Below are 19,139 nucleotides of genomic sequence, written 5' to 3'. Positions count from 1 at the left end.
GGGTTGATGTCTTTCTCGACAAAATCCACCCGTTGGCCCGAAACCACTGAAGTACCTCTTTGCTGTAGTGCCAGCTTGCCAAATCAGGCGAAAACTTTACTGGTCCTTTGTGAGATCTAATGTACGGAAAACACGTTTTTCAGGCACTCCTTCTTGTACATTTCGGAGTCCATAGTCTTGTTTTCACAAAAACCGGAGTTTTTCGTCCGCAGCTGCATATACCTTGCCAGATCAAACACTTTCTTGCAAACTTATCGGCAAAAACGAATTTAAACTTGGCGGGGATATCACCCCGACCAGTGCAGTGCACCACTGCAGTGGCCTTATAAAATTCTTGGCCAGGAAGCTGCCCAAAATCCATTTTCGCATACGTTTCGTCATCCATGAGGATGCATCCGTCGAACTTCGTTGGAATCTTGTTGTACGTCTCGATGGTCGAGTGGTTAGCGTGGTAAGACGGTAATCGCTGGTCCACTGATGGCATGGGTTCGATTCCCATCTCGGTACTGGGTGTTAAATGTTAATCTTAAGTTGTCCATGTCATTTATTCAGTCTGTAAAGCCTAAATCGGCTAAGACGGTGTATGTCTTTAAAAAAAAAAACTTCCGGGCACGTCCTTTGACTACTAAATTCTGCTTCAATGTCTGGTTTGGTTGCTTACTGGCCCGATAAGATCGAATTCCTTCGCGCAGACGAATCTTTCTGACGGTACACCAGTTGGCATTGAATTTCTTGGCGATGTTATAGTCCGACTACCCTGGTTTGCCTTGATCGTTCTCAACACCTTTAAATGCAGTTTTCGATCCTTAAAGTCTGCTTCATTTAATATTGGAACAAATTCTTTTGCTCATTGTGGCGCTCCTAGTGGACGGATTTGGAAACTTTTTTCACCCACGTGTCGGGAAATTCATTACCTTTCACCGTGTATTTATGTCATAACATCAAACGATAGCATTTTGTAAACAACCGCCATGGAAGCCGAACGGAGAGATCAAATTGTGCACAGTTTTCTTGAAAATCCATTGTTGTCGGCATCGAAGCTAGCTAAACAGCTTAAAATGCCCAGAAATACCGTATGGCGTGTTATCAAGCAGTACAAGGAAACATTGACGACGGCTCGGAAGCCGCATTCGAATCGTCGGAGTGTAACTGTCGACCGGAAACTGCGTGGGAAAGTCATCAAGGCCGTCAAGAGGAATCCCAATCTTTCAGACCGCGATTTGGCCAATAAGTTCCAGGCCGCTCACAGTACGGTGCGACGAATTCGTCTCCGGGAAGGAATAAGGTCATTCCGAGCCAGCAAACAGCCAAATCGGACGCTGAAGCAGAACAATGTGGCCAGAATCCGTGCTCGAAAGCTGTACGACCAAGTGCTGACCAAGTTCGACGGATGTATTCTGATGGACGATGAGACCTATGTGAAGGCGGACTTTGGGCAAATCCCAGGTCAAACATTTTATTTGGCGACGGCTCGGATGGATGTACCTGCAAAATTTAAGTTCGTGTTTGCGGATAAATTCGCCCGCAAGCACATGATTTGGCAGGGGATATGCAGTTGTGGACAGAAAACCAAAGTCTTTCTCACTGACAAGACAATGACATCAGAAGTCTACAAAAAAGAGTGCCTACAGAAACGGATTCTGCCGTTTATCCGTGCCCAGGACCGTCCAGTAATGTTTTGGCCGGACCTCGCAAGCTGCCATTACAGCAAAACGGTTATGGAATGGTACGCAACGAACGGGGTCAGCGTAATACCGAAGGACCTCAACCCCCCAAACTGCCCCCAGTTCCGGCCGATAGAGAAATACTGGGCAATCACGAAGCGGAGGCTTAAGGCAAAGGGAAAACTTGTTAGGAACATGACTCAAATGAAGAACTGGTGGAATCAAATCGCCAAAACGGTGGACGAAAAGGGTGTGCGCCGCCTAATGTGCCGTATTACGGGAAAAGTACGAGAATTTCTTCGAAACAGCAATGAATTTTTTTTTTTTAATTTTTTTTATGAAAAATTAATGAATTCGTTAATAAATGACTGAACTACGCGCAATTGTTTGTGTTCCAATATTAAATGAAGCAGACTTTAGTTCCACTATGAGCTTGGTTTGAACCTTCCGATCGATAGTATGCATCTCACGGAAACGTTTCTCACGCTGCACACGGTTGATTTGGCCATTTTTAACGATTTCGTGATTTTTGAACCCGACCCCGTCTGGTTTTTGACTTGGGTGTCCAAAATTATTTTCGTCTCGCTGCTTCCATCACGTGTAAGTTTTTTGAAACAATACGAATCATAATGAAATTATCAGCACTGATAGAGGAAACATTTCCGAACAGAGCTCTGTCAAAATATTCGAGATCCGACAACTAGTAGTGCTTTGGTATAATAAACAGTGCGTCCAGATTTTGGGTGATCCATGCTTTAATCTGTAAAATAAAATACGACTTTTGGTTGTCTGGGTAGTATGCCATGACCGAGATTCGATCTCATGACCTCTGGCTTAGAAGACATACACTCTAACCTCTAAGCCAAGGCCACGAGCCTGAATTAAGCTATTTCATGTATTTTTTTTGTTTACTTTTATGAAAGATCGGATGTTTTCGATTAATTTTTGGAATTTATAAGTTATTAATTGTGCAGATCTCACAACTAAAGTTACATAAGCTATTCAAATTATAAAAGATATTCAAACTAGTGAAACAGTATCTACAATAGTTTAGAGTGTCAATAAGCAAAAAAAGCCAAAATGTTATAAGACACGAAAACTTCGTCAAAATGATGAAATTGGACATTTGAGGACATTTGAAATTATTCAAGTTTTTTAGATAAAAATTTATAAATATCCTCCAAAAGTGGTTGAAAAGTTGCTGGAATTCAAGAGAACAATTTTTCAAAAAGTAGTATCAACCTCGAGCCTGTCTCTCAAGCCATGTCATACACCTATATGGTTTGTTCCGTTTTAATCAAAAAATCAGTATTGATATTACTCAATCAATCATTGGGATAGCCCAGTGACACCAAAACGGTTCACCTCAATGGTGGTTGTTTGCTTGTTTACAATCCTATGCACAGCACAACGCAATAAAAAACAAACAAAATAAACGACAATATTAGAATCAATCTTTTACTATATATGGTTTAGCTAGGGCAAAGCCAGTAAGGTACCAATCTAGCCAAGATAGGGCACACGTTTCATATATAATATTTTCGTTTGAACCAGTTCGTCTCCAGACTGACTGCATGGGTAGAAGTCATCAACGTTCAAAATAAGGTCATTGTTTGTGTAACTGTGCTCGGAATTGCTCGACGGAACATGATCAGCAGCTTGCTGCAGCTCTTCCAACTTCCAACTATCTATTCTAGTCCTAGTCCTATGCATTTGACCCAACAACAACAGTCAGCCAAACTCAACCAACCCATCAAGGAGTGCATTACTCTTCGGTCGGGCTTCTGCCAGCTGTAATAGTTACACTAGGGTGTGTCAAAGTTGTTTGAGTTGAAGAAACTAATCTTCTTTAGTAAGTTAAACAAAAAAAAACTAGAATTTTTCGAAACAGAGCTGTGAACTTGTTAATGAACGAAATAAGTCATTACATGCAGTTATTGATGCTTAGTTTATAAGTGTCTGTAAGGTGCCAATTTTTTTGTCTTTATTTAAGAGGTTTTCAGCCACAGGCTGGTTCACCTCTGGATGCCACAATAAGTTGACACATCCTAGTAGTGCATTGTTTGCCAACCAACTTTAACCGACCAGCTGTTATGTGTGGTTCAACCGACTAACTAGCAGCGTTGCAGTTTTCGTTTTCCCTCTCCCGACTTAATATTATTCTAGCTGTCAGCCAGCCAGCAGCCCTGCAATGTAAGAATAACACGGGTACTACCAAGTAAATATCAGTCAGACTTGCTGGCTGCCACCCACCAACCACCCCGAGATCCAGAGTGCAGTGCATTCTGCTGAGGTTTTCTCTTAAATTATGCTGCCCCATTCTTGCCACGACGAATGTCAACTATGTTGTGATGTCATTGCTGCCTGTCTTCGTCGTCTCCACTCAATGACGATGATGTGTCTCCTCCAAGCAGCGCGCAGGGGCATCATAAAATGATGACGACGATGATGACAGGGCAAGTACATTCGTATTGTGAATGAGTTAGCTAGGTCAAATACTGTTTTTAAATTTCAATCTGTTTGCCTTTCTTACAGAAAGGTATAGTTATCGGTCGGATACCTAAGCAGCTATCGAATTAGCACGACGAGTTCTGACGATGTCTGTAAATTTGTGTGTTTAAGTGTGATTTTTTTACATTTTGTTTTCGGCGTTTTAACAAAACTGGGCTGCAAAAAGAAAAGTATTTTTATCTTTAAACAATAGACATTGTTTTTCTTAAAAATCTTTAACAGAATAAAAAAAACAAAACGTTTTTTTTACCTTATAAATATCCTAAAAATTATCACTTTAAAAAACGTTTGTGTTGGGCTTGCTAGCAACATCCAACAATCACTAATCAAGATGATAAAAAGTATGACGTCATATTTTTTTTCACCTATGCGAATTCTGAGATCTTTACTAACTGCCCAGATTCATTAGGGTTACGAAATACAGTTCTTTTTGTATTTGAGCAAATTTTCGATAGAACAGGTGTATGTAGAAACGTAAATATGCGCTTATGTTTCCAGTGTATTTCTTAAAAAAAAAATAATAAAAACTTTTATTCAGAATCACTTTGGTTGACCCTGTATATCATTCGTACTTTCGCCCCATTAAGATTTCTCGATGATAGGTCGATTGATCAAGAAATAAGTTGTTATGCCTTTTTATTTTTTTATTTTTATTTTTTGTTCCCAACCTAGTGGATTGCATGTTAATATTGAAAAAAAAAATCTAAAAATTGAAAAAAAATTACAAAATTGTCGAAATTGACATCATTCGCTGTTTGGACTAAATTGACGTTATTGGCATAATGAACTAAATTGATTGAATAAATAACACTGATGAATTTTACAAAAGTAACAAAATTGTCAAAGATGTCAAAAATGACGAAAATTGAAAATTGATTGAATTGACAAAATGGACAAATTTGAAAAAAATAGACAAAATAAATAGAATTGAAAATTATAAAATTATTTGCTAAATTGACAAAAATGATTTAGTTGACATCCATGACATAACTGAAAATTTATGCAAAATTGACAAAATTGAAGAAATTGACAACAGTGACAAAATTGACAAAAATAACAAAACTGATTAAATGGTAATACGTAAAAAATGATAAAAGTGACAAAAATTTTCACAAGTAATAAAACTGACAAAAAAAAAACACTAATGATAAAGATGACAAAATGACAAAATGGTCAGAAATAACAAAATTGACAAAATGTGCTTGACAAATTTGACGTTTTTTTTAGAAAACTGACAAAATTAAAAAAAATATGACAAGACTGACAAAGTTGACAAAATTGACCAAATTTGTAATATTGACAAACTATATTAAACAGACCTATTAAGAAAACAAAATTACATGACAAAATTAACAGAAATGGCTGATTCACAAAATTAACTTAAATAACACAAATGAAAAAACTTATAAAATTGAGATAATTGACAAAATCAACATAAATGACAAAACCAAAAACATTTAAAAAAATTTAAAAAAAAATTGTTAAAATTATCAAAAATTACAAAATTAGCATATTTGAAAATATGGACAAAATTGACATCAGACAAAACTGATGAAAATAAAACAAAATTGACCATATAACCATAATTGACAAAATCGGAATAATGCAAGTATTTAAAAGAATTGAAACAATGCTTGACAAAATTAAGAAAAAAAGACATAAATGACAAATTTACAAAACTAAAAAAGTGACAAATTTGACAAAATTCACAAAATTTTGAGAAAAAAAAGACCAAATGAACAAAATTGACAAAACTGACAGACATTGACAAAATTGACAAAATTGACAAAATTGACAAAATTGACAAAATTGACAAATTTGACAAAATTGACAAAATTGACAAAATTGACAAAATTGACAAAATTGACAAAATTGACAAAATTGACAAAATTGACAAAATTGACAAAATTGACAAAATTGACAAAATTGACAAAATTGACAAAATTGACAAAATTGACAAAATTGACAAAATTGACAAAATTGACAAAATTGACAAAATTGACAAAATTGACAAAATTGACAAAATTGACAAAATTGACAAAACTGACAAAACTGACAAAACTGACAAAACTGACAAAATTGACAAAATTGACAAAATTGACAAAATTGACAAAATTGACAAAATTGACAAAATTGACAAAATTGACAAAATTGACAAAATTGACAAAATTGACAAAATTGACAAAATTGACAAAATTGGCAAAATTGACAAAATTGACAAAATTGACAAAATTGACAAAATTGACAAAATTGCCAAAATTGACAAATTTGACAAAATTGACAAAATTGACAAAATTGACAAAATTGACAAAATTGACAAAATTGACAAAATTGACAAAATTGACAAAATTGACAAAATTGACAAAATTGACAAAATTGACAAAATTGACAAAATTGACAAAATTGACAAAATTGACAAAATTGACAAAATTGACAAAATTGACAAAATTGACAAAATTGACAAAATTGACAAAATTGACAAAATTGACAAAATTGACAAAATTGACAAAATTGACAAAATTGACAAAATTGGCAAAATTAACAAAATTGACAAAATTGACAAAATTGGCAAAATTGACAAAATTGACAATATTGACTAAAATGGCAAAATTGTCATAATTGTTAAAATTTTGAAAATTGTAAAAAATGTCAAAACTGTGGAAATTGTCAAAATTGTCAAAGTTTTGAAAATTATCAACATTTTGAAGTATTATCAATTTTGTTAAATTTTAAGAGCGTTTCCAAAAATTTAGTCCATTTTCATTCTTGTTGTTAGCTAGTCCGAAAATTAACCATTCTTATATTTTTTGTAATGCCTGAAGGTAGACTTACCGCTGAGTGTTAGTCGTGCTGACTGGATGTGCTCGATTCGACCTCATGTGCTATGCTCTCGTTTTGCTGCTCTCATCAACACTTCATACGAATGGTCTCTCGTATGGTTTTCGACGGCAAGCAGTGATTGTATTCAGGATTGGAAATGATTTTCAAATCCTGCACACTAAGCTGAGAAATCTCAAACTTGATCAGTTTTTCCTCCAAAAACAAAATTAAAGTTGCTGATTTAAAAAAAAAAAATTACTAGGTATTGAAGTCTGACGAGATTATAAATTTTTTCTTGACTTTGAAATGACAAAAAAAATCAAATTACCAACTTCTTTCTGTAAATCGACCCAGTCCTGCTGCGTTCATTCAGAAAGGGGTGAACTTAGCCACCGGATGCAAGCCAGGAGAAGAACCACAAAGAACAGGCAGCACACAATTTGTGAAGGTACATTCTGTGTGTAAAGTGAATTAAATAACGTTTTGTGCTGTTTGCTAGCGATTATAATGGCTTCGACGAGCTGTGGGTGGTGGGTGTTAGAACCATTCGTAGTATTTGGAGTATTTGCTCAACAGGTTGCCCGTTTGAGGCTCGGATACAATACCGAGAAATCTGTCTGATACGTCCGTACGACCGTTCTGGGTTGTTTGAATCCGTCATTGATTGCGAGCTGGTGAAAGGGTAAACTGGAACAGTAGGGGGCGGTCAACAGTTTCTGAAACGGCAAGGATCAGACCTTCCCCTGAACGGATGAACGCCAGACGGGTATCGTAGTATGTAGTAATGTTCCATACGAGAGAACAGGGTCAAATGGGTTTCTGTTGATTCTTATTTTATAGGAGGTATTTGACTATTTTAAAAAAATGATGGAATGTTTTAAAATCGACCGTTTTTCCACAAAATTACCCTTTTCAAAGGACAAGATTTTATTTAAAAAGTACAAACTGAGCCCCAAAGCTCCCTACCAAATGTGTCTACGAGTTGCAGACGATGCAGTTTTCATAACAGAATATTCCTGCAGTTGCATCGAGGGAAATACACATCGTAAGGTTTGTTGTTTGTTATGGGTCAATGATTTTACGGGGGTAAACGAGAGAGAAATTTCATACGCATATCGTTTTCTAATCAGGCCAGTGGGAATGCAAGTCGAAAGATTTTTGCATGGGAATTTATGTTCATTCGATCGATTGTTCCGTGCTCACTTTGACTTACGTCTGATAAAGCTCATCGATGCTTGTTAAATAATTCTTTTAAGTCAATCTATTTTTGAATATTTTTGAGTCTCTTTCTTGATCTTCAAATAATGAATTAAAAATGTTTTTTTCAAAAATGCTATCAGCTTACCATTTAAACTCCGACCTATCTTTCTAATATATGTTTGTGCTTGCATCATTGCCCGACCATCAGCCTTTCTACCATTTTTTGTTTAAAAGAATAAGTTTAAAAATATCTATTTAATTTTTCTATATTGATTTGCGACTGGATGATATTTATTTTGAAGTTTAATGGTTAACGACTTAGTCAGTCATATTCTTGAAAATCAAAACGAATGATTTCTACTACTGTCCAGACATTTCGGATATTTTTTGAAGATAGACATGACTTTTATATTTCTTTTTGTTTGCGCTTAGACCTGTATGCAATAAAATCGGCCTGTTAAACTACACATACTGAAAACTTAACTGTTTTTAAGATTTTTTTTCACACAAAATTTTCAAAGTTCCATGAAAGTTCAGGCTGAGATCTTCTATTAGGCCTTCACTCAGAAAAATGCGTTTATAAATGCCATTTGATTCTGTTACGGAATAGCAAAGTAAGAAAAACTCAAATTAATACATTTGACAGCCTTATACAAGAATAATAGAGCTCAAAATCTTAAATCATTAAATTATGAATAATGAACTTAGAACGCAGTAGATCCAAAATAAATTAAAAAATAAAAGATTGTTGTTTATGGGTTAAACGTATTTTAAGTTATGCTAATTTTCATAACAGAATCTGAAACTAATTGTTGGTTTTTGAATGGCTGAATCCTGGAATATCCTGTATGATCCCGTTTCTATGAAAAAAAAATTGAAATATGTTTAATTTTTAAGTGCAATTTTTTATTACAGTATATGGTAAACTCAAAATAATAGAAAAAAAATCTAAAAAAAAATCTAAACAAAGATGCTCAACCATGTGTTTTTAAATAACTCAAATGTTTGCTCCGAGAACGTCCAAAGTGAAGGAAGTGAAGCTATAGAAATAATTATCAAGTTAAAAAATGTGTTCATCACACTTACTCCAATGCAAAATCAACTTTGCAACTTTTAAAAAATATGCGAATTAAGAAATTCTTGTTTATTTGTCAAATTTCGTCAATCATGTCAAGTAACAAAAATTGGCAAAAATTTTATATTTTACTAAAGTAAAGATTTTGATAAAAAAAGACTAATTTGATGAAAACAATAAAAAATGGTAAAAATGACAAAAAAAAATCAAAATTGCAAAAAAAATTTGTAAATTGACAAAGTTGAATACTTTTAACAAAATACACACAATTAACAAAAATTAAAAAATTGACTAAATTGAAAAGATTGACAGAATTGACAGACCTGAGAGGATGGCTACAAAATTAACCTTGATGACTAAATAAACAAAATGGCAAAATTTTATATTCACAAAATTCGCTGAAACAATAAAATTAACAAATTGTCGAATTTAACAAAATTGACAACACTTGCTATATTCAGGAAAATTGACCAAACTGACAAATTTGGACAAATTGGCAAAATTGATAAAAATAAATGACAAAATTGACAAACTGTCGGAGTTGACCAAAATGACAAGATTTTCCAAATTGCCACTAATGACAAAGATGACCAAATTTTTAAAGGAAGCTAAAAATATAGACAAACATGGCAAAAAAGTTAAAATAAAAAAAGTGTCAAAATAACAAAAACTACGAATTGGTGGAAAATAACAAAATTGATGAAATTGACAAATGAGCCAAATTGGCGAAATTAAGAAAGTAAACAAAACAGACATAATTGACCAAATTAACAGAATTGAGAAAAAAATGAATTGGTAAATATGGCAAAATTAACAAAACTGACAAATTCTATAAAGCTAATATAATTGACACAATCTATTGTCAATTTTGTCAATTTTGTCAATTTTGTCAATTTTGTCAATTTTGTCAATTTTGTCAATTTTGTCAATTTTGTCAATTTTGTCAATTTTGTCAATTTTGTCAATTTTGTCAATTTTGTCAATTTTGTCAATTTTGTCAATTTTGTCAATTTTGTCAATTTTGCCAATTTTGTCAATTTTGTCAATTTTGTCAATTTTGTCAATTTTGTCAATTTTGTCAATTTTGTCAATTTTGTCAATTTTGTCAATTTTGTCAATTTTGTCAATTTTGTCAATTTTGTCAATTTTGTCAATTTTGTCAATTTTGTCAATTTTGTCAATTTTGTCAATTTTGTCAATTTTGTCAATTTTGTCAATTTTGTCAATTTTGTCAATTTTGTCAATTTTGTCAATTTTGTCAATTTTGTCAATTTTGTCAATTTTGTCAATTTTGTCAATTTTGTCAATTTTGTCAATTTTGTCAATTTTGTCAATTTTGTCAATTTTGTCAATTTTGTCAATTTTGTCAATTTTGTCAATTTTGCCAATTTTGTCAATTTTGTCAATTTTGTCAATTTTGTCAATTTTGTCAATTTTGTCAATTTTGTCAATTTTGTCCATTTTGTCAATTTTGTCAATTTTGTCAATTTTGTCAATTTTGTCAATTTTGTCAATTTTGTCAATTTTGCCAATTTTGTCAATTTTGTCAATTTTGTCAATTTTGTCAATTTTGTCAATTTTGTCAATTTTGTCAATTTTGTCAATTTTGTCAATTTTGTCAATTTTGTCAATTTTGTCAATTTTGTCAATTTTGTCAATTTTGTCAATTTTGTCAATTTTGTCAATTTTGTCAATTTTGTCAATTTTGTCAATTTTGTCAATTTTGTCAATTTTGTCAATTTTGTCAATTTTGTCAATTTTGTCAATTTTGTCAATTTTGTCAATTTTGTCAATTTTGTCAATTTTGTCAATTTTGTCAATTTTGTCAATTTTGTCAATTTTGTCAATTTTGTCAATTTTGTCAATTTTGTCAATTTTGTCAATTTTGTCAATTTTGTCAATTTTGTCAATTTTGTCAATTTTGTCAATTTTGTCAATTTTGTCAATTTTGTCAATTTTGCAAATTTTGTCAATTTTGTCAATTTTGTCAATTTTGTCAATTTTGTCTATTTTGTTAATTTTGTGAATTTTGGCAATTATGACATTTTTTTAACAATTTTTTGACTGTTTTTTGACAATTTTTTGACAATTTTTTGCTTTTAAACTTATCATAATTGCTTATTTATCAAAATCATGTTGTATAATCATAATTTTTCTGACTTCTTATAATATCATATATACTCAAAAAAATCTTTATTTTTCCGTTAGAAAATTAAAAATATTATCATCTCAAATATTGGTTCGCTGTATTAATGTTTTCTAACAGATTTCTGCAAAATTACCCATTGCCTAGAAAGATTGATTGAAGCCTAAATCAATTCAAATTTATCATATATAAAATTTATTCAAATCGCTGTTACATAAATTCTGAATCTGTCGCTGAACACTATCAATTTTTCATATTTTTTTTTTACTTGTCAATATAGAAAGTTTTTGTTAGATTATATTTCTTGTTCGTATATTTATCAAAATTTAGAAATAAGGTTAATGAGGAAAATTTTTTGTCTTTTTTTTTCTTAAATTATCATTTATTTTATTAATGATGATTTCGAACATAAAACACTCTATTTGAATACTTAATGAGAAAAAGACAATTAAAGCTTAGTTCTTTTAGAAATGGGACACTTTGTTTTGCTAATAGCTCGTTTACTAGTGATCGGACATTCAAAATTTTGACAGCATTTTGCTGCCTGTGAAAACTACTTTCTGACATATTTTTCTCAAAATTTTAACTTAATGCGTTTTTGAGATATTAACGATGCAAGAGAAAATGAAAAAAATAATTTTGCACAGTTTCCTTCAAAATCCATCATTATCAAATTGATAGCTGACAAAACCGTTGATTATTCAAAGAATTACTGTGTGTGAGTGGTGGAAAAGTATGCAAACACTGTCAAAAATGTCCAAAAATTTCAAATTAAGCATTAAAGTGAAGCACATGATCGGCAACTACGGTTAAGGGTCATCTGAGAAGTCAAGTCTCATTAGCAGCATTTTTTATTTGGAATAAGCTCAAAACTTAGGGTGGATCGCTGAAATGTTCGAAAAAAAATTCTCCGATAAGCTGAAAGTGTTACCTAGTAATGAGTCATTCAAACCCAACTTTAAACAACAATTTTTTGCTATTTCCAGAGCTCGTAAGCTGCATAACCGGTACCGAGGCAACATGATAGATGATTTCTAATGAATAACAAACCTTATTAAATACCCTATTTCAAACAAATTTCTGCGTTTGAATTCTATACCATGTCTGCTCGTGGCAAGGTCCCGAGCATATTAAAGTATGTATTTGCTGGTTGTTTTGTATAAAATATAATCATTTGCCAAAATTCCGCACCTGTTGAAAAAAGCAACAATTTTCAAAAATAAAACTTTTGTTTTCGCTGTTTTTAAAAGCCTTGAAAGAGTAATCTTGTAAGTACTCTTCGCAACCAACGATCTAGACTAACCGATTATACTTTAAGTTCAATCTCATGATGGCTTTACTTCGTTATTGTCAGATTTTGCTAGCAGAAATTCTACGTAAAACGCTTTAAAGTGGCTCAAAAATAACCAAGTTTTGTTGATTTCGAAACAGCTGAATCCACTTAATTGCACTCAGTTTCATTTAAAAGAGAAGTATTGGACCTAAAAGTATCAGAAATTGAAGGAGGAGGATGTAGCAATTTAAAATTCAGATTAGACGAAGTATATGTTTGAAAAACTGATCAATATCATTAATGAAAAAAGTGTGCGCTGGCCGATGGGAGGTACCAAGAATAAAGTAGATTTTTTTCTTACAAAAAACGATAAATAATTTTTTTTAAAATTTTTCATGAATCATCATAAAATTACCTTCATTTGCTTCATAGAAAGTATTTAGGTCAAACGAACGGTTTTCGAGATACACGCATTCGTAACTGTCCCATTTCTAAAAGAACTAAGCTTTAAATGAAAATATATTTTAATATTTTACTTATTTACTTTTCTTCCATATTTCGCAATCTTTAAATAATGACTTTTAAAGTTGCCAAATATTATTTAAGTTTCCATTGGTTTTCATGAATTTTGACCATCAAATGATTTCTATGATTTGGTTAATAATCAGATGAATATTTGAGTAACCGTGTTTTAATCGTGTTTTGAAAGTTTTTAATGGTAACTCCTGATAACTTATTAGTAACTGAGACTACACAGAAATTTAAATCCATGCTCTAAATGTTTTACGGAAGATTTTCAAAGGAAACTGAATTTTAAGATCTAATTAAGTAATCAATCAAGATTGTGATCCGAAAGATGCTTTGCTCAGAACTCAAGTTTGAAGAAAAAAGTGCTTATACTGTTCGAAACCGTTATCCAAAAAAGGCAAAAGACGCAGTCCAGTTTGCCAACTCATTGCAAGATTTAAGTCTATAAATGTGGGAATATATTTAACATTAAACTAGAGTGCAGTTATGTGATCTTGTTTCTTTAATCTTTAATTAACGTTTAAAAATGTGAAAATTTTATCGTATTTTGTGAATAATTCCAACTCCATCTAACAAAAAAAAAACATTCAATTAAGTGTAAAATATGCCTTATAGAGTTTTTTTTATTGAACAAATTGTTCTGAAAATGTATGACAATATGCAATCTTTTTCTAGCAATTCTTTGAGAACTCCTAAACGAAAAAACTTATGGCAATCATCTCCATGCTTTCGGGTAGCCTGAAAATACCGGAACATGGTAAAATATTTGGATAGATGATCATGACTACTTTCAAATTGACTTTTTGCCTGTTTTTCTTGGTTTTGGACCACCGTGGGTCGCCATAAAAACGGTTAGCTTTTTGAGATAAATTAATCTCGGTTGGAATATACCCATACCTGAGCGAGGATTATAAGTTTCAGAAGTGTCAGTTTTAATAATATTAAATACTGCTTAGGTAGCTAGATAGAACTTTGCGTTCTGAGGTCCAAACATAGGAAAGAAAATTTTCAAAGCCTTCCTGGCATTTAAAAACTTTTACCTCCATGAAATTTCACGTTTAGGGAAAATTTACCTGCATAGGTAGTTCAAGTTGGGTGGTATAATTATTTCTGTTTTAAAAACTTTGATCATTAGAAGGTTTCATTCCAGGAGCGTGGGAGGCTGTCCAGAATGATTCCTACAGTCGTAGTTGAAAAACTCTCGGTTGAGCTACAGCCCGAGAGCTCCAATATCAAGAGCGAATCTCGTGGCAGAGTGCGGTCCAATGCGTTCATCAAATCTGTTCGGAAGTTTAAGGATCGCGTTTTGAAAGTCTGCAATGCAGGAATCTCATCCTTAAAGATTGCCAAAAAGCGGGAAGAACCAAACTCCCGCGTCACCATCGAAGATTGTCCGGACAGTGTGCTGGAGAAAGTATTCAATCATCTGTCTTTCAAAAACCGGAAGAAGGCATCGTTGGTCTGCAAACGTTGGAATCGCGTCGCATTTTCGCAAGACTACATTGATCGAAAAATTTGGATAAGAATTCAGTGTATGGATTACGAACGATGTGCTCAATTGAAGGAAAGCGATCGAGTTTACCGAAAGATTGCTGCCGATGGGTTCCAAATCCACTGTCCTGAGGAAGAGTTCCGGTCCCTGATGCTGGTTTTGAATCCGAAAGTTCAGTATCTGGCATTGCGTTACCACTTCAGTGAGAATCAGTTCAACCAAATCGTCGGGAAAGTCCCAAACATTCGCAGTCTGTGTGTCTTGGATCCGGCAAGGCTGGATGAAGCTAAGGCCAAAATACAGTGGCAAAGGGAACGCTCTGCCCGGAAGGATTACATAGATTGTGTGATTTGGGACTGGCATAGTCCGGAAGTGTCGGCAGAATGTTTGCTACCGTCCCTTATGGCCAGACCTAAGAAAAGTGGATTGAAAGCCCACCCTCAGATGAGTGATCGGAAGGAGATCCGGAAGAAGTCGCTATTTTGGGACAATTGTAACTTTTGCGAAATGCAGAGTTATCCGAAGTTTCCGAAAATACTTAATTCATCGGGTTGAAAATATTCACAAATAAAATAAGAAAAAAACTTTTTTCAATAAACATTAAAAATGAGAAATTTCTCACGGGGGTGCCGCACACCGTTCCTAAGCGTACAAATCAACATTAACATCTCATTTACATTTTATTCTAAACTTCTAAGCAATTTGAAATAGTAATGATAAAATAAATCACAATTTTTGGGTGTATTAACAATCCATAGTAAATAAGATAAATAAAATAATACAGGGAATTGAGATAGAAGAAATAAAAATAAAGCTAAGATTTGTTTAAGCTTCCGTCAGGGCAATTTTTACCACATCAAAAATAGAAACGTCTTTGAATGCCAATAATAAAATATCAAAACCTAGCTGCCTTCAGTTGCTTATGAATAATATAAATCTTTGAATTTCCAAAATGTAGTGCATCAATGTGTGTGAAACAAAATCAAATAAAAGTTTTCAACGAAAAATTATTTTTAATTTATTTTTTTTTAAGAACTGCATCATTCTCTTATGAAACGTTTTGTTGTTTTGAATTTTCGTAAATAGACGAACAACAAGTGGATTCTAGTACCACCAATATAATGATTTAGAGAAATAAAGTTCCATACTAAAACTTTGAAATAATACTCATTATAAATTCATTATGCTTTCTAAGCTTTCAAAATTGAAAATTTGAATAAATTATTCAACTAAGTTGGAAACGGAAAGAACACTAAAATATAGCAATTTTTGAAAAAAAAAAAAATTATAATTGAAATGTTACTTCCTGTTCTTTAAATAAAATTTGGCAAATTTTAGATACGTTTGAAGTTTTTGAAATTGCTTTGACCCTTCAAGTTCAATAACTGATTACTGAAGATATTTATCACAGAGTTGTCAAAAATATTCACATATTTTTTAATGGACTTTATTAATAATGCAAAATGAATCCACGGATCCTAAAAAGTGGAGTTGTAATTGAAAAACCTATCGCATATTCCAATTCAATGCTCTCAAGTTACATATTCAAAAGTGTGCCGGGAGTATTTTTCCTAACTTAGGGTTAGTAAGAGAGGGGCTATATGATCCTGTTTCTATTAAAAAAAACTGAATGAAGTTCATATTAATGAACTTTTCATTGTAAACCATAACGTATGGTTACCTTAAAAATATTTAGAACAAAAAAAAATACAGTATGAAATTTAAAAAAGATATCCAGCCCAGTCATGTGTTTCGAATAATTCAACGTTTGCTCTCAGAAGTGAAGGAAGCAAGGATATAGAAAAAATAATTGATTGAAATTATGTTTACATCTCACTTACTCCAAAGTGAAACCAGCTGCAATTTTGAAACATTTGAAAACTATTCCAATTTGGCCATTTTCATAAATTTGACAAATTTCGTTAATAATGTCAAGTGACGAAAATTGGCAAAAAATTAATTTTGGAAAAAGTATCAAAAATCATTATTTTGAAAAAAATTGAAAAATTTGATAGAATTGACAAAATCAGGCGAGGATTAAACTTACAAAATTGTCATCACAAAAAAAAATTGTAAACTGACAAAAATTACAGATTTATACAAAATTATCACAATTAACAAAAATTACAAGATGGACTAACTTGATAAAATTTACAGATTGCTGCAAAATTGACTTAATAAACAAATAAACAAAAACTGCCAAATTAACAAAATTGACAAAAAGATCAATACTGACATGATTAAGAAAACTCACAAAAATTGCAGAAACGAGAAAATTGACATACTGTCTTAAATTACAAAATTGACAACAAAATAGCAAAATTGAGAAAAATTGACTTTTCTGATTAATTTAATGTCAAACTGACAAAATTGATAAAAATGCTAAAACTGAAAAAAAAATGATGAAAATGATTAAACTGACGAAGTTGACAAAGTTGAAAAAAAATGACAAAACTTACCAAATTGACAAAAAAGACAAATAATCTATCTATGAAATAGATTATGAATTTGGCATTTGATCAGTTATGTCAATTTATCTAATTCGATCAATTTTGTCAAATTTGCAAATAATGTAAATTTTCAAATTTTTGACTAATTTTTCAAATTTGCAAATATTTTTAATTTTGCCAGTGTTGTCTTTTTTGTCAATTCTGTCACTGTTGTTAATTTTGTAAATTTTGTAAAAAATTTCCACATGTTAACTTTTTCAATTTTGTCATTTTTCTATTATTTTTCAATTATGTTCTTTGTTAAGTTTGTGAATTTTGTAATTTATCTAATTTTTCTAAATTTTGCCATTTTTGTCCGTTTTGTCATTTCAATTACATTTATTCATTTTGCTAATTTCGTTAATTTTGCTTATTAGGTTAATTTTTTAATTTTTTTTAATTATGTCAATTTTGTAATTTTTGACAATTTTAACAATTTTGTCAATATTGTTAGCTTGTCATTTATGTCAATTTTGTTAATTTGTCAATTATGTCATTTATGTCAATTTTATGTATAAGTCATTTTTGTAAATTTTGTTATGCATGTAATTTTTTTTTAATTTGTCAGCTTTTTCTGTATTGCCAATTTCATCAAATTAAAACTACGATCATATTGTTAAAATTCGTCAATTTTAAATGACGTCAAACTTGTAAAAATGCAAATTTTGTCCATTTTTTCTGACAATTTTGTCATTTTTGACGGTTCAGCTATTGCATCGTCTATTTAATTGTAGAATAACTTACGCGAACTTGCAATCGCTAGAGTAATATACGAAGCGATAACATAGGGTCCAATAATCGATCAATTGATTTTGTAGTCAGAGCTGAAAAACTGTTTTTTTTTTCAGACATTCTCTGTCATTTCAACATTCAAAAAACCATAGCGTTCTTTCTAATTGTCATTTGAATTTAATGTCTACGCCAAAGTCGCTTTAAAAGGTATCGACTGATGCTTTGTAGAAGACAATCGTATTCTATCTTTTCAATAAAGAAAGATTTTGTTCGAACCATGAAAAAATTCGTAGAATTCTTTTTTATTATTAAACTAGCTGACCCGGTACGCTTCGCTAGACCTTCGAAAATAAATGACATTTGAAAGAGGTATTTGAATATTGATTTAATTTTTGTAGCATCATTCTAAATCAATTGTCAACAGAATTTAAAAGCAACCACCTTAAAATGAGAGCTACAGCTGGAGTTTCGAGATGCAATACAAACATGATTTCAACTTTTGATATACCTCAGTAGGTAAATCAGTAGCCTCCTGAGCTGATGTCCGCAAATTCGAGTCCAAGAGTAAAAATTGAACACATTTGTGCTGGATAAGTTTTTCAAACTTGTCCAATAACAGTAACATTGATAGAAACTCGCGAATTCCATAAGGATGGCAAAACGACTATAATCGAAAAAAAAAATTTTTTTTCTGAGGCTTGATATCTTAACTTGATTTTCAGGATCTGAATTTTCTTTTCTTAGTTTTGATATGCCTCTCATTCTTAAATGTATGTTTTACTAGAATGGGTTCTCCACCTTCTGCCTCTTACGACATGAGGGATGAGTCATCCTCTGGGATTGAAATCCCGAGAAAAAAAACATTTTTTGTATCTGAATAACGTCACATTCCGCATTTGGCTCCAGTACCAAGTCCGCCCGAAAAAGGAAGTGTCTCAAATTATGCTTATGCAAACAACCTCTGTTTATTATTAAATATGGAACCTTTTGCTTGGTAAATTTTTAATTTATACAATAAAACTTGTATGGTAGTCTGCCTCTTTCCCATCCCCATTTTTTCTTACCCGAAAACATTCTCATATTCAGTTTGTTTCCATTGGTTGATAAATTATTAAGCCATGCAACTGCAAGGCGGAAGGATTTATCACAATAATTGAAACATATCGAAATACTTTTCCATGCCAAATTTGATTACATTCGCTTGATAAA

At 32.0% G+C, this 19,139-nt stretch overlaps 1 protein-coding gene across 1 annotated transcript in view; it reads left to right on the top strand.

Annotated features, from left to right (window-relative positions):
- The window catches only part of LOC129755982 (uncharacterized), a 254,598-nt gene that overhangs the window by 96,794 nt on the left and 138,665 nt on the right, over window positions 1–19,139 (top strand). The window lies entirely within an intron of this gene.

The sequence above is a fragment of the Uranotaenia lowii genome, chromosome 3 (assembly GCF_029784155.1).
Source record: "Uranotaenia lowii strain MFRU-FL chromosome 3, ASM2978415v1, whole genome shotgun sequence".
In the NCBI taxonomy this organism is placed as follows: Eukaryota; Metazoa; Arthropoda; class Insecta; order Diptera; family Culicidae; genus Uranotaenia; species Uranotaenia lowii.
This window is presented reverse-complemented; position numbering and strand designations above follow the sequence as displayed.